Source organism: Trifolium pratense, linkage group LG6 (genome assembly GCF_020283565.1).
Source record: "Trifolium pratense cultivar HEN17-A07 linkage group LG6, ARS_RC_1.1, whole genome shotgun sequence".
In the NCBI taxonomy this organism is placed as follows: Eukaryota; Viridiplantae; Streptophyta; class Magnoliopsida; order Fabales; family Fabaceae; genus Trifolium; species Trifolium pratense.
Window position 1 is genome coordinate 16,940,891 of NC_060064.1, and position 15,233 is coordinate 16,956,123.

Genomic DNA, 15,233 nt, shown 5'->3' on the forward strand with positions numbered 1-15,233 from the left:
CAGGATGCTGATAAGTTGGAAATGTATCGTCGAAGTTCATTGACTGCTGCGTTCAATACATTGTTGGAGGTTTGTTGTAAAAATGATTCCGGTTATAAGCAGGGTATCAGTGCAATGTACGGTCTTATTAACAAGTTCAAGAAAGCTGATGCTGGGAACAGAGGAAAAAATACAAATGAAACCCCGATTCGCGACCCAAAGAAGTCGAACGCCAAAGGCGCTCCTCGCAAATACAATAAACACAAGAAGAAGAAGAATACAAAGTGTGGCCATTGTCAGATGGTTGGCCACGACAAATCTGGTTGTCCGGTACTACATCCGGGCAGCGATTTAGAATTCGACGACACTGTGCAGACTGAAAATGAATCGATTGATATGGATGTATGCAGTTTTGAGTGTTTTGGGGTTTTTATTCTTCAGCGAAAGTTACTATCTGTCGTTTTTTAAAAATTTTACTATGTTAATGTACAGGTATCAGATTCGCTTACTGAAGGCAGAAACGACCGCGTACCCGGTGACAGGAGTAATGGTGGTAAGCGAAGGAAGAAACAAACTACTACAAGTACAACCACTGAAGTACCAACACAGTCCTCATCATCCAGCTACAATGTAGGGCACGGATACCCGCACTTTCCATCACAGTTTAGAGTAAATCAAAGTGTGGGGTTGTTTCCAAACTTTCCACCATCGGCTAACTGTGCACCGCATGCGCCACCAATGAACAGTAATATGGCTAACTGTGCACCGCATGCGCCACCAACGAACAGTTATATGCCGGGTGGATCTCATAATGTTCCTTCTCGTTCATCGGTTAGTGTAAACAAAATTCTTAACAATCCTTATGTTAGAAGGCCGGACATGTTATAATTGTCGTCCTTTGTTGTTTTTGGCAGTTCTTGCAAACCTTGGGGGACGTGGAGCTGAAAGCAAAAATGAAGAAAGAACGACCGGAAAATTGACTTGTGATTCAATGAATTACACACTTGCAGTCGAGCGTCATAAACGGCCTTTGTAAAAATATTTAATATGGTTGTCCTTTGTTTTCCTGTTGTATATTGCAGATTGTATGTTGTATTTTTCAATTCTCCTTTTGAGTACCTCCCCATACTCTTGGTAAAATCAATATATATGATTTGAAAATTATGAGTTTATATGAAATATATGTGTGTGTGTCTGTGTGTGTGTTGGGATTAACGGCAAAGGTAATACTTATATGCAGGGAAATGTTTTTTCAATCTTTTCATAATCGACAATAAAAAGGAAAACTTTTTTCAAACTTTGTTATAGTTATTGCAGCTGCTGAAGCAGCTATCGGACTGACTGTTGTTTCCTCGATTGCTCGTAACATAAAATCAATTTTTTTTTATATTTTGAACAAGCAAATGTAAATTATTATAAATTTTGGACCAATAAAACTAGAACAAACATTCATGCAAACTATACTTATATGGCATAAATCACAGGCATATATGGTAGCACAAGTATAGCATCCTTGCAGGTTTAAATACAAAATACCAAAAAAGAAACATAACATAATACCACCCAACACAGGTTAATTTGCATCCTTGATATAACAATCATGACCCTACTTCAAAAGAAACATAGCATTATTTTTAAACATTCAAGATTGCAGCGTAAATTTTGGAAGGACAGTTGGGATCAACCGAAAGCCTGACCCTACTTCCACTCTTTAGTCCGTGTTCCTTGACAAATTCCTTCCATCTTCCTACTAAGAAAGTCTCCGTAGTGTTCTTTCCGCTCGACCATCTGAGTTGACACTCAAATACATCACCCTCCTCATCTTGTAATATAATGTCAGTCATACTTTTAGACAGCCGGCCTTCTCGAACAAACTTCGCCGGAATATTCTACACAAACAACGTGATCAATTAATTAACTGTTACTTGTTTCAAAAAATAAAAAATAATTAACTGTTACTTGTTGGTAACACATCGATGACATGAAAGTTATGTAAACATTACCAGATTGTTGCTCGATGCTTTATATTGTGAAAGTTCTATGTCGCAGTCGACCATTTCTGCGTGTTCTCCATGGTCAATGCCTGCGGCAGCAGCATGAGGGACAAGGGAGATGGCAGATGGTCCTGCACCTTCAGAGCCAGTGGCTTTGACAAAGGGGGGATCGTAATCACAATGCCAGGGAGGGAATTCTTCAGGGGGAGAGTCAGGGTGTTTGCCGGTGATCATGCTGCTTGGATTTATCATGCCACTCACAACGTTCAAGTACTCTCTGGGGGTAAACAGACGGTCGAGATGAGGATAAATTGAAGCGGGAGGGTATGTGATGGGCTGCATATCAATGTTGTAGACTCCAATGTGAAACGTGCTGTCACCTAAGTAAGTGAATGAGACCCAAATCCCCTCCGGTTGATGGTAGTGTTCAAACATATTCTCTACACCTCTGTGGATAAAACCGTGTTTTTTGCACTTGAACAGGTGTACCCCGAATCTTGTCCCATTTTGATCTTGTAACCACACCTTATCTGTCAATTCATCTTTAAATCGTTCAAAAAAGTATGGTGGCAATTCTCCAATACCCTGCAAAAATATAGTGTGTAGAGGATAAAAACCTACATGTCTGTTGACCAAAAAAAAAAAACCTAAATGTCTAAAATAAAATCAACATAACAACAGCCAACGGATGGATTAGCGTTTTTTGGGTTTTCAAGCAAAATATATTGTGCTAAAAATTAAATCCATTAAATCCATAGTGAGAGAGACAACAAAATAGCCATAAACTAGACAAGTGAAGAGACTCTTATTGTTGTCTCTTTGTATAGAATAAGGTTGTAATGCACAAAGAGACAGATTAAAAACCACTACTTGCATACCACAACAGATCGTATAAGATTTCAACGGAAAAGAAAACAAAACGACACAATACAAGGAAGATGTGTGAAGAAAGAACAATATTGTTTACCACATCGGGTAGAAGCAGCAAACTGAACAGTTTGTAATGAAACGCCATTGTTGGTGTGCAAAGCAAACTAGACCGGAATACACGCCTGGAACTCGATCGGAATACACGCCTGGAGTGTGATTGCGGTGGCTTTGCTTGTATTTATTCACAACGGGTGAAGTGTTGCATAGTGTGGTGTGACCGGGTGTGTTGGGACTTGGGAGTGGTTGACGTGAGCTTCTACACTGTCAATTTGAAATCCAACCATTGCACCCTTTGATTTTCCTTTGGTTAGTTAGGGGCTTAGGGCATAGGGGGAACACGTTGCAATGTACTACTGTACTAGTAAGTGTTGTGTTTCTTTGTAAAAAAATAAAAATAAAGCAAGTGGTGTGTTTCACAGAGATGTCAAAAACTCAAAATTAGAGTTGTGAAAATGGGCTAGCCCGAAAAAATTAAAATTGAAAAAATAAAATAAAATATAAATTTAAATAATTTGTTTTGGATTATTTGAAATTAGTTTGTAGTATAAATTATAAAACACCGTCTGCTACTTAAGTAGCAGATGAGTAAAAACAGAGCACCCAAGAAACTCGTAGGTAGCGGATGAGTAAAAATATGACGCGCAAGAAAATCGTACGTAGCGGATGAATAAAAATAGGGTGCTCGAGAAACTCGTACAATTTCACATGAGTTAAAATATGGTGCGCGAGAAAGTCGTAGGTAGCAGATGCTTAAAAAAAGGGCGCGAGAAACTCGTAGGTAGTGGATGAATAAAAATAGGGCGCGCGAAAAACTCGTACGTAGCGAATGAGTAAAAATAGGGCGAGCGAGAAACTCGTACGTAGCGGGATGAGTAAAAATAGGGCGCGCGAGAAAGTCGTAGGTAGCGGATGAGTAAAAATATGACGCGCGCGAATATATATATATATATATATATATATATATATATATATATATATATATATATATATATATAGCGGATGAGTAAAAAATAGGACGTGCTAGAATTATTAATGCTATTGACATCGTTGAGTTTGAGCACTATAAGTAAAAAAAATATTAAAAAAAATTAACCGGGCCGGCCCGAAAGCCCGACTACACGTACCGGGCCAGGCTCGGGCACTAATTTTGGTAGCCCATTTTTTATCCGGACTTTTTAGCCTAGCCCAACGAAGCCCAAAGCCTGACCGGCCCGCCCGTTTTGACAGCTCTAGTCAAAATGGGCTAGCCCGAATTCCTTATGTCTTACGTTTTAACTGTATATTTGTAAAATAAATACAAATTTTTCAATTACTATATGGTTTTAAGTTTTAACAAATTGTATTGTTAATTCTTGCACTAGCAATTTGCAAAAAATAAATGAGAAACTTCATGGACGGATCGACAAATTTGGAGCATTGTCATGTACAAAAAATAAATTTGGGGCAGTGTCTCTCTCTTGACAATCGTAGCTCCGTCCACATAAACATTCATCAACTCTTCGCATCACAAATACGTGTACTTAGCTTCGTGCTATATGACATTATCTTTAAATGTGTATGTATGTGTAAATAAGAGTTACGTTTTCTTCATTATGTACCCTACTGCAAACTAACCCCTTGATGAAACATATATATACTGTGAGTGTGTGTGTGTGTGTGTGTGTGTGTGTGTGTGTAACATTTTACTTTCCTATGCATCAGACAGTAGAGATAAATAAAAAATAACAATGACATGCAATAGCAAACATGCATGATCATTAAAGGTTGTCCAAGTCTTACAAAAAGGGCATAGAGAGCCCATTGTGTTGTTAACATCATAGAGGATTTCCAAAATACAAACTAGCTAGGAAAATATACAAAATAGCAATGACATGCAATAGCAAACATGCATGGATCATTACACTTGTCCAGGGTTGTCCAGGTCTTTCAAAAAGGGCATAGAGAGCCCATTGTGTTGTTAACATAGAGGATTTCCAAAATACACAAACCAGCTAGGAAAATATACAAAGTAGACATCATAAATTTGGTCCATGATCAACTCACTGCTGCATAACTGTTGCATAGATTCAACTCACTGCTGCATAACTGTTGCATAGATGGAGGCTGGCATATCCGGGTCAACTTCCAGCCTAACCAGACTCCCCCGCCTTAGATTGTTATCTGAGCAAAACTGCCTCCATTTCCCTACTATATAGGCATGCGGCCGATTGCTTGAGTAAGACCACCTGATACGACAGTAATAAAGACGCTCATTTTGATCCGTTATAATCACTTTCGAGGGGAAAGTGTCGTTCCTTAACAGTCCCCGACGGACAAACGCCGTTGGCAGATTCTGCATAATCAATCAAAATATAACTAAATGTCAGCTGTAAATAAATAACTAAATAACACCATGATTCTACCATTTGTAGCACGTGTCAACTGTCGATTGTGTGTGCAATTGAAAGAAGAAAAAAACTGAAGTATCTAACTCTACTTACAACCATGTTTCATAACAATTAATAACTTTAAAAAACTGAAGTAAATATTACCATATTGTTGAGCGTCGCCTGCGTTTCGGAAAGCCATACATCACAGCTTACCCTATTATATATGACAGCCTGGGGATGGACGGCATCGGGGGCAGCAACATCTTGTGGGGGATGGGGGTCAATTTCAGGAACATTGACAGAGGGAGGGGCAGCAGCAGCGAGGGTAGGGGGATCATTCTCGGGAACGTTGACGGGCGGAGGGTAATCATTTTCGGGAACGTATCCGGGGGGAGGGATAGCAGCAACACCGGAAGGGGAACCATTTTCGGGAACGTATCCGGGGGGAGGGATAGCAGCAACACCGGAAGGGGAACCATTTTCAGGAACTTGGGTGGGGGGAGGGCCATCAGCAGCACGGGGAGGGGAGTAGTTTCCAGGAAAGTAGAGGGATGAACCGGGGGGGTACCAGCAGCATTCAAGGTTTCTATTAAAGTTAACGGACCACGTGGAAGGAGATGTTCCACTGTCGGTGGATATACAATGTCGTTCATGTCAATGTCTCGGACAGCCATTATAAATCTATTGTTACCCTCGTAGTGGAGGTGGACCCAAAGCCCCAACGGTTGACCATAGTGAATAAAGAGTTTGTATAATCGGTAGATGTAACCATATGTTGTTGATTTACTTAGCAGTATCTCAAACTTTGATCCTATTGCATCTTCCAGAAATACCCTTTCGGTAAGTTCGCCCTTGAACCGGTTGTAAAAGTAGTCTGGAAGACGTGCAATGTCCTGCAGATTGGTAACAATATTATTGACAACCATTGGAATAATCAAACAGCAATGATTGGAGCCATGATCGAATATGTGTCATTACAGCCAACGTAGAACGGATTGCTTGAAACACAAGTCCCGCGTTGTAAACAAACATAATAACTGACACGTCTGTGTATTTTAACCATCTAAAACAAGACCATAAAACAAACAACAATACAAGCTACACCAAATACAAACATTGAATTCGTCAAAAATCAATAAAAATAAATATAAGCATTGAAGATGTGCAGTTTTGTTGTATTCGTGTGAATGGTTATGTGAGTATGAATATAGTTGTGGCCAATTCGGCAAACAGTCCTAGTTATTACGGTGATTGAAGTATCGGCACTTATTTCCATATAAACAAACGGGCCTTAGATTGAAAGATTTGATTTAACAAATAATCAATATAATCAATGGTAGGGTGGTTCACTGCTCCCCCTGTAGTGAAAAAAGCAATTTCGGGATCTGGTATCGTGCTGTGTGGAACAAATAACTTGGAGGCATATGTACAACCAAGATTAACCTTACCAACAAAAACAAACAAACAAAATTCCCAACAAATGATAAAAGCAACAACTACAAGAAAAATAAAATAAGGAAAAACCAAAAAAATACTACTGATCCTGTGAAGTTGAAATTAACAGTGGAAACAGTTATATGCGAAAAAACACTAAATGCAAGCAACAACAAAAAAATCATCTCAAAATTAATAAGCCCTTTTGTTGCGATCATGTGAATATGCATGCAATAGCAAACAATACTTATACAATCAATGTTTCCCAACAATACGCAGTCAAACAAAGCAACAGGTTCAAGGTATATACATCTGTTCAAAACAAAAACAAAAAAATATACGTATATACACATCTAGTATGTAAAGATCGGGTGAAAGCCTTAACTCAGAGAAGAGAAGAACAAAAAAAAAACAGATCCAAGCCATCACTCACAAACAATGCCGTTCAAACAAAATATAAAATAAAAATAAAAATAAAAAAAACCCACAAACAATATCAGATTCAACAGCGTTACCTTCTCCGGGTCAAGATGTATACAGAAAGTTCTGAACTGGAAAACCATCTTCGGTCACTGCTGAGAGCAGCGTCGTACAGTAGAGGTGGCGAGTTGGAGTAGGGCAAACCAGGAAAGTGCACGTTTGTCTTCTGGTTCTGTTGCTATGTGCAGTAGGTTGAACTTGAAGGGGTTTCTGTGCACTTGTGTTGGATAATGTGTTTTGGTGGTGTCTTTTCAAATCTTCAGAGAGTGATTCATTGGTGGGGAATGGCGTGTGACTAGGGAGGAGCGCCTTACTCCTTTCAATTATGGTAACCAAATACTAGTATAGCACAGTAGTAAGAGACTTGTTTTGTTTGTGTCACCATAACCGATAATATTTGTGGGAGGGGATTACATGACTGTCACCTGGGAAAGTCAAGGTGACTTTGATCCATTCTTGTCCGTTCGATCAATCATGTGGCTATACATGACTGTCACGTGGGAAAGTCAAGGTGACTTTGATCCATTCTTGTCCGTTCGATCAATCATGTGGCAATTCGTTGCTACATTATAGTGTGGGTATGGTTTGATCCGTCGGATTTAGACCATCTGCAACTATCGTTATACCGACAAAAATTCGAGTTCAATCTACATTGCCGAATTTCACATGAACAGTCGTGGTCAATTAAAGCGCAAAAATTATGTTTTTAAACTACATAAAATCTTTACCGAAAGACAAACGGATAGGCCTAATATTTTAAAAATATTGTTAAAAATAGGTAGCGGATGCGTAAAAATAGGGCGCGAGAAACTCGTAGGTAGCGGATGAGTAAAAATAGGGCGCGAGAAACTCGTAGGTAGCGGATGAGTAAAAATATGACACACGAAAAACTCGTAAGTAGCGGATGCGTAAAAATAGGGCACGAGAAACTCGTAGGTAGCGGATGAGTAAAAATAGGGCGCGAGAAACTCGTAGGTAGCGGATGAGTAAAAATAGGGCGCGCGAGAAACTCGTACGTAGTGGATGAATAAAAATAGGGCGCACGAGAAACTCGTACGTAGCGGGATGAGTAATAATAGTGCGCGCGAGAAATTCGTAGGTAGCGGGTGAGTAAAAATATGACGCGCGAGAAACTCGTAGGTAGTGGATGAGTAAAAATACGGCTTGAGCATTAATATAGCGGATGAGTAAAAAATATGACGCGCAAGAATTATTAATGTTTTTTACCTGGTTCAATTTGAGCATTAGAAATAAAAAAAAATAAAAATATAAATAAGAATAAAATAAATCGGCCCGGACTGAAAGCCCGACTACCCGTACCGGGTTCGGACACTAATTTTGATATAAATAGGAGCCGCTATTATAGCTTTTATACCCTTATAAAGTAGGGCATATCTAGTGTTTGGCCTTTAAAGTGGTGAGAATTATGACTTGTGTCTAACAAGTCAAATTGTACTAGTGCATATTGTGACAAATAGTAACAAGTCCATTTTAAAGTACAAGTACTTTCTAGTTCCAAAAGTAACTGGTGTGCAGTACCTGTGACCTGTACCACCAGTTTGTGTGAAAGTGAAATCGTTTTTGGTGATGGGTCCCACCCCAAACTTCCTTAACCTTTCACCTACTTCGTAAATGTGCATAGGAAAATGTGCATAGGAAGTGGATGGTTTGCCTGACTGCTGTCCTCTAACTTTATTGCGGGACTGCACCTGCCTTTCAATTGTTTCAGTCCATCCGATTAATCCAACCATTGATATCATGTCACATATCCTTTTTATTTCTTTTTTAAAATTTAAAATTAAAATAAAAATGGAAACATGGTGCTGGTTGAACCACACAATTGATCCAATGGTCCATAACAATTGAAGTGTGTGCGGGGGAGACCAAACCTTTTTTAAAATAAAAAAAACATTTTTTGTCAAAAAATAGTATTACTTTTAGTTAATTAAGCCTTCGAATGTTTATTTAACTTAATTAACCATTCTGAAAAAGAAAAAAACAGTAATTAATTAATGAGATAATGAGATTAGGAGAACAATTACAAACACTTAACAAATACACACTTAACACTAAGTCCAAACACTTACAAACACAGTTACAAACACTTACACAAATACACAATTACAAACACTAAGTACACAATTACAAACACTTATAACAGTTCACATAAACTGGCAATTACAATGACTAAAACACTTAATACTAGCAGTAGCAGTTCATTAGAAACACAACATTCATTAACATAGACAACACCAATAAAGTCACTACAATTTTGACCGTCATCCTCTGATCATTAAATTTCTTTTCAACTTCTTCAGTTTTCTTCCTTCCATCTTCAATAACCCCTAAAAAAAACTTTGACAGTGCATCAATTCTGCCATCGTCAACTTCATCAACATCAAAGATCTCATCTTCTTCATCAACCCAAATAAACATATTACATGTGGTTGGCATCTAGCAACAATAATCCATAACATAAAAGTATTGAGAAAAAATTAAAATAAAAAATCGCACAAAAGTTAATTTAATTGTAAATTACTACCATCCAAAATGGACACCTCCAGAACTGTCTCCCTGCATGAATACCCTTTTTTGCAGTCAAAAGTATAGTATGAAAGCCGCAACGACACAATCTTCCCCGGCGAGAAACTGACGACGAAGGTACAGACATGGAAGAATGAGATTGGGAATTATTGCTTTCGTTTCTGCTACCGCCGCATCTTCGATTGTTGATTCGATTACCTTCCATAAGTCACAAATTCTGGAGCACGAAAGCTTTTATGAGGAGAGCGGAGAGAAAAAATTAGAGGAAGAAGACGATTAAAAGGGAGAGGGTCTGAAGAAGTGGAATAAATTTAGGGTTTTGACTTTAAAAGATATGTCACATAATAACTGGGCCGGGTATGTAACTGGGCCGGGTATATAACTGGGCCGCTGCTGATATTTTAACCTTATATTTGCATCATTTTTTATTAAAAAATTATTAATTAATAATAATGCTAAACATGAGGAGTCTAATAAAAATTATTTTTTAGATACATTGGTAGATTGATATATCTAGAGTGTATCTAATAATTATTCAACATATAAGTCTACAACCTGATTTCAAAATAATTTTTCTCATTTTTTCTTCATCTTGTTTGTTCTTCTTTTGGTTCCACCCATTCTTCATCTTCCTTAGATTTGCAAATCATACCTTATAAAACTTCAATGACAGCAACGAAATCTATAATAGGGTATATATTTTACCCAAGTGATGAAGAACTCGTAAATTACTACTTGAAACACAAATAATTTTGTGATGATTTTATGGTCGACAACATAGCTCATATTCATCTTCTCAACTTTGCACCATCAGAATTACCACGTATATGTCATTAATTTTCTACAACATTTTTTTTCTTGTTTAATGGGGTTATATATGAAATGGTGGTTTTTTTATCTTTTATTTTTCTCATTCTTGTGTTTATATAAATGTGATATGTTACAGCAAAGTTGAAGATGAAATCAGATGAGAAAGAAGGATTTTTCTTTACTTGTCTTGATTTGATGAAGATGAACAAAATTACAAGGTGTGATGGAAAAGCAACGGGTGGTTATTGGAAGATTAGCGGCAAAGGTTGTATAATCAATAAAAAAGACACACTAACAATGTTATTTGTAGAAAAAATACTGTTCTTTTCTATACTTCTCTTCATGAAAAAAACAACTGGGTTATTCACGAATACCATGCAATTGAAGCAATTTGTCCTCACAACAAGGTATATGGTTTTCATGTTGTTTGTGTTGAAATGAAAAAACCTTTCAGCCATCCTCGACATCTTCAGGCCTTCCCCTAACCCATAGAGGTCTTCCTCTCACCTTTCAGCCATCCTCGACATCTTCAGGCCTTCCCATAACCCATAGAGGTCTTCCTCTCACATTTCAGCCATCCTCGACATCTTCAGGCCTTCCCCTAACCCATAGAGGTCTTCCTATCACCTTTCAGCCATCCTCGACATCTTCAGGCCTTCCCATAACCCATATAGGTCTTCCTCTCACCTTTCAGCCATCCTCGACATCTTCAGGCCTTCCCATAACCCATAGAGGTCTTCCTCTCACATTTCAGCCATCCTCGACATCTTCAGGCCTTCCCCTAACCCATAGAGGTCTTCCTATCACCTTTCAGCCATCCTCGACATCTTCAGGCCTTCCCATAACCCATATAGGTCTTCCTCTCACCTTTCAGCCATCCTCGACATCTTCAGGCCTTCCCCTAACCCATAGAGGTCTTCCTCTCACCTTTCAGCCATCCTCGACATCTTCAGGCCTTCCCATAACCCATATAGGTCTTCCTCTCACCTTTCCTCATTTTTTCTTCATCTTGTTTGTTCTTCTTTTGGTTCCACCCATTCTTCATCTTCCTTAGATTTGCAAATCATACCTTATAAAACTTCAATGACAGCAACGAAATCTATAATAGGGTATATATTTTACCCAAGTGATGAAGAACTCGTAAATTACTACTTGAAACACAAATAATTTTGTGATGATTTTATGGTCGACAACATAGCTCATATTCATCTTCTCAACTTTGCACCATCAGAATTACCACGTATATGTCATTAATTTTCTACAACATTTTTTTTTTCTTGTTTAATGGGGTTATATATGAAATGGTGGTTTTTTTATCTTTTATTTTTCTCATTCTTGTGTTTATATAAATGTGATATGTTACAGCAAAGTTGAAGATGAAATCAGATGAGAAAGAAGGATTTTTCTTTACTTGTCTTGATTTGATGAAGATGAACAAAATTACAAGGTGTGATGGAAAAGCAACGGGTGGTTATTGGAAGATTAGCGGCAAAGGTTGTATAATCAATAAAAAAGACACACTAACAATGTTATTTGTAGAAAAAATACTGTTCTTTTCTATACTTCTCTTCATGAAAAAAACAACTGGGTTATTCACGAATACCATGCAATTGAAGCAATTTGTCCTCACAACAAGGTATATGGTTTTCATGTTGTTTGTGTTGAAATGAAAAAACCTTTCAGCCATCCTCGACATCTTCAGGCCTTCCCCTAACCCATAGAGGTCTTCCTCTCACCTTTCAGCCATCCTCGACATCTTCAGGCCTTCCCATAACCCATAGAGGTCTTCCTCTCACATTTCAGCCATCCTCGACATCTTCAGGCCTTCCCCTAACCCATAGAGGTCTTCCTATCACCTTTCAGCCATCCTCGACATCTTCAGGCCTTCCCATAACCCATATAGGTCTTCCTCTCACCTTTCAGCCATCCTCGACATCTTCAGGCCTTCCCATAACCCATAGAGGTCTTCCTCTCACATTTCAGCCATCCTCGACATCTTCAGGCCTTCCCCTAACCCATAGAGGTCTTCCTATCACCTTTCAGCCATCCTCGACATCTTCAGGCCTTCCCATAACCCATATAGGTCTTCCTCTCACCTTTCAGCCATCCTCGACATCTTCAGGCCTTCCCCTAACCCATAGAGGTCTTCCTCTCACCTTTCAGCCATCCTCGACATCTTCAGGCCTTCCCATAACCCATATAGGTCTTCCTCTCACCTTTCCTCATTTTTTCTTCATCTTGTTTGTTCTTCTTTTGGTTCCACCCATTCTTCATCTTCCTTAGATTTGCAAATCATACCTTATAAAACTTCAATGACAGCAACGAAATCTATAATAGGGTATATATTTTACCCAAGTGATGAAGAACTCGTAAATTACTACTTGAAACACAAATAATTTTGTGATGATTTTATGGTCGACAACATAGCTCATATTCATCTTCTCAACTTTGCACCATCAGAATTACCACGTATATGTCATTAATTTTCTACAACATTTTTTTTTCTTGTTTAATGGGGTTATATATGAAATGGTGGTTTTTTTATCTTTTATTTTTCTCATTCTTGTGTTTATATAAATGTGATATGTTACAGCAAAGTTGAAGATGAAATCAGATGAGAAAGAAGGATTTTTCTTTACTTGTCTTGATTTTATGAAGATGAACAAAATTACAAGGTGTGATGGAAAAGCAACGGGTGGTTATTGGAAGATTAGCGGCAAAGGCTGTATAATCAATAAAAAAGACACACTAACAATGTTATTTGTAGAAAAAATACTGTTCTTTTCTATACTTCTCTTCATGAAAAAAACAACTGGGTTATTCACGAATACCATGCAATTGAAGCAATTTGTCCTCACAACAAGGTATATGGTTTTCATGTTGTTTGTGTTGAAATGAAAAAACCTTTCAGCCATCCTCGACATCTTCAGGCCTTCCCCTAACCCATAGAGGTCTTCCTCTCACATTTCAGCCATCCTCGACATCTTCAGGCCTTCCCCTAACCCATAGAGGTCTTCCTATGTAAAGTTATGAATAAAATGGATAGTAACTAGTAACAAACGTGGGTCATTTAATTGGTGCTGAAAAACAATGTGCACAATTATTACAACAACTGAAAAGAGTGTATGTGGAGAATAACACTACTCACTAGTATAAAACGCACACGCCTTTACAAGAGACAAGGGAGAATAACAACAGTCACTACTCACTAGTAATAATATTGTAAAACTCCACCACCCTTCAACAAAATGTCATCCAACAACAACAAACGGACCCAGGCAACCCCTCCTCGCCAGTCACTTGAAGAAATGATTCTGAAGGATGCCAGGGATCGCATAGTGATTATGTTTGACGATCAGTTTATAATGGGTCCAATAAAAAACGATCCGGAACTGATTGCTAATGTGGAATCCCATCGAAGGCTAAAGCGCATGTACTACAATGAGTTCGTGAGCCTGTGGGGCGAGGAACCATATCCAGGTTTCTACTAAACACTGGAAAGATCAAAGCCGGCGAGGAACGTGCGTTGGTATTATCTCACAGTGTTTTATCTGTTTTAAACAAAATCAGAATGCTTTTGTGTTTTGAAAAATAATAAATATGTATGCTTTTTGTGTTTTGAGTTAATAATCAGTATTTGTTTTGAAAAATTCTAATTTTACAAGACCACCTCTATGTGTTGTCCAGGGCAAGGTAAGTCCATAAATTACACAAGTTATTTAAAATGTAGTAGTGGTTGTTAGGAAAAAAAAACTAAACCCGTAACCCTAAAAAAAGCTAAACCCCAATAAAAAATGAGTGAATAATTCCGGCGGCTACTTTTTTATTGTTTTTTAGCAATAATTGCTACTTTATATTATAAACAAATAAAAAACGTAAATCTTCCTATAAAAAAACTAATAATAAAAGAAAAAGGAGAAAAAAAATCGTGTTTTTTTTGAATTGGTGTACCACGCGAGTACCACAGGTGTACCACGCGTGTACCCGTTGCAAAAAACAAAACAAAAAAAATAGGTACGGCGTCGGTGCGTACCGGGGGAGTACCATACGCGTACCGGTACCCGGTATGTATCCGGTACCGGTACTCGGTCTAAAATGGAGTACCCATGCAACATAGGTGTGCACTGTTTATTCCAGCTTGAAGACAAACCAAGCCGTTAGAGCTAGTAGTTATATGCAAGTGGAAAAGTAAAAAATTGGAAAAGTAATGGTATTTGTGTCCCACTGGAGAGAACCCTTTCGCTTTGACCAAGTAGTTAGTCACTTGTCCTACTTGTTCACGTGCCCCTCTCTCTCTCTCTCTCCAGTATCTGGTTACTGTCTACCAGTCTTTCAATTGCTCTGACTGAGTTGCCGTCACTGTGCACTGCTTTCGCAGTTCAATCATTCTAACGTCAGTATTAGAATAGTGCAAAAGCATCATAACGTCAGTAACAGTAAGAGCAGCATTATCGGTGCATGTGGCACCGTTTCTAAACTGAACAAAAACGGGACCAATATATTCTCTAATTTTAGCCCATTAAAGGTAGGTGACTTTCAATGCTTATGAGCCCTTAGATCAATCATGTGCCACGTGTCATTAATGCTTATGAGCCCTTATGACCGATTTGGGCTACTTTGCGTCAAAAGCAATTCAATTTATTTATTTATATATTTATTTATTCTCATAGTATATTTACTGATGTTCTTCTTT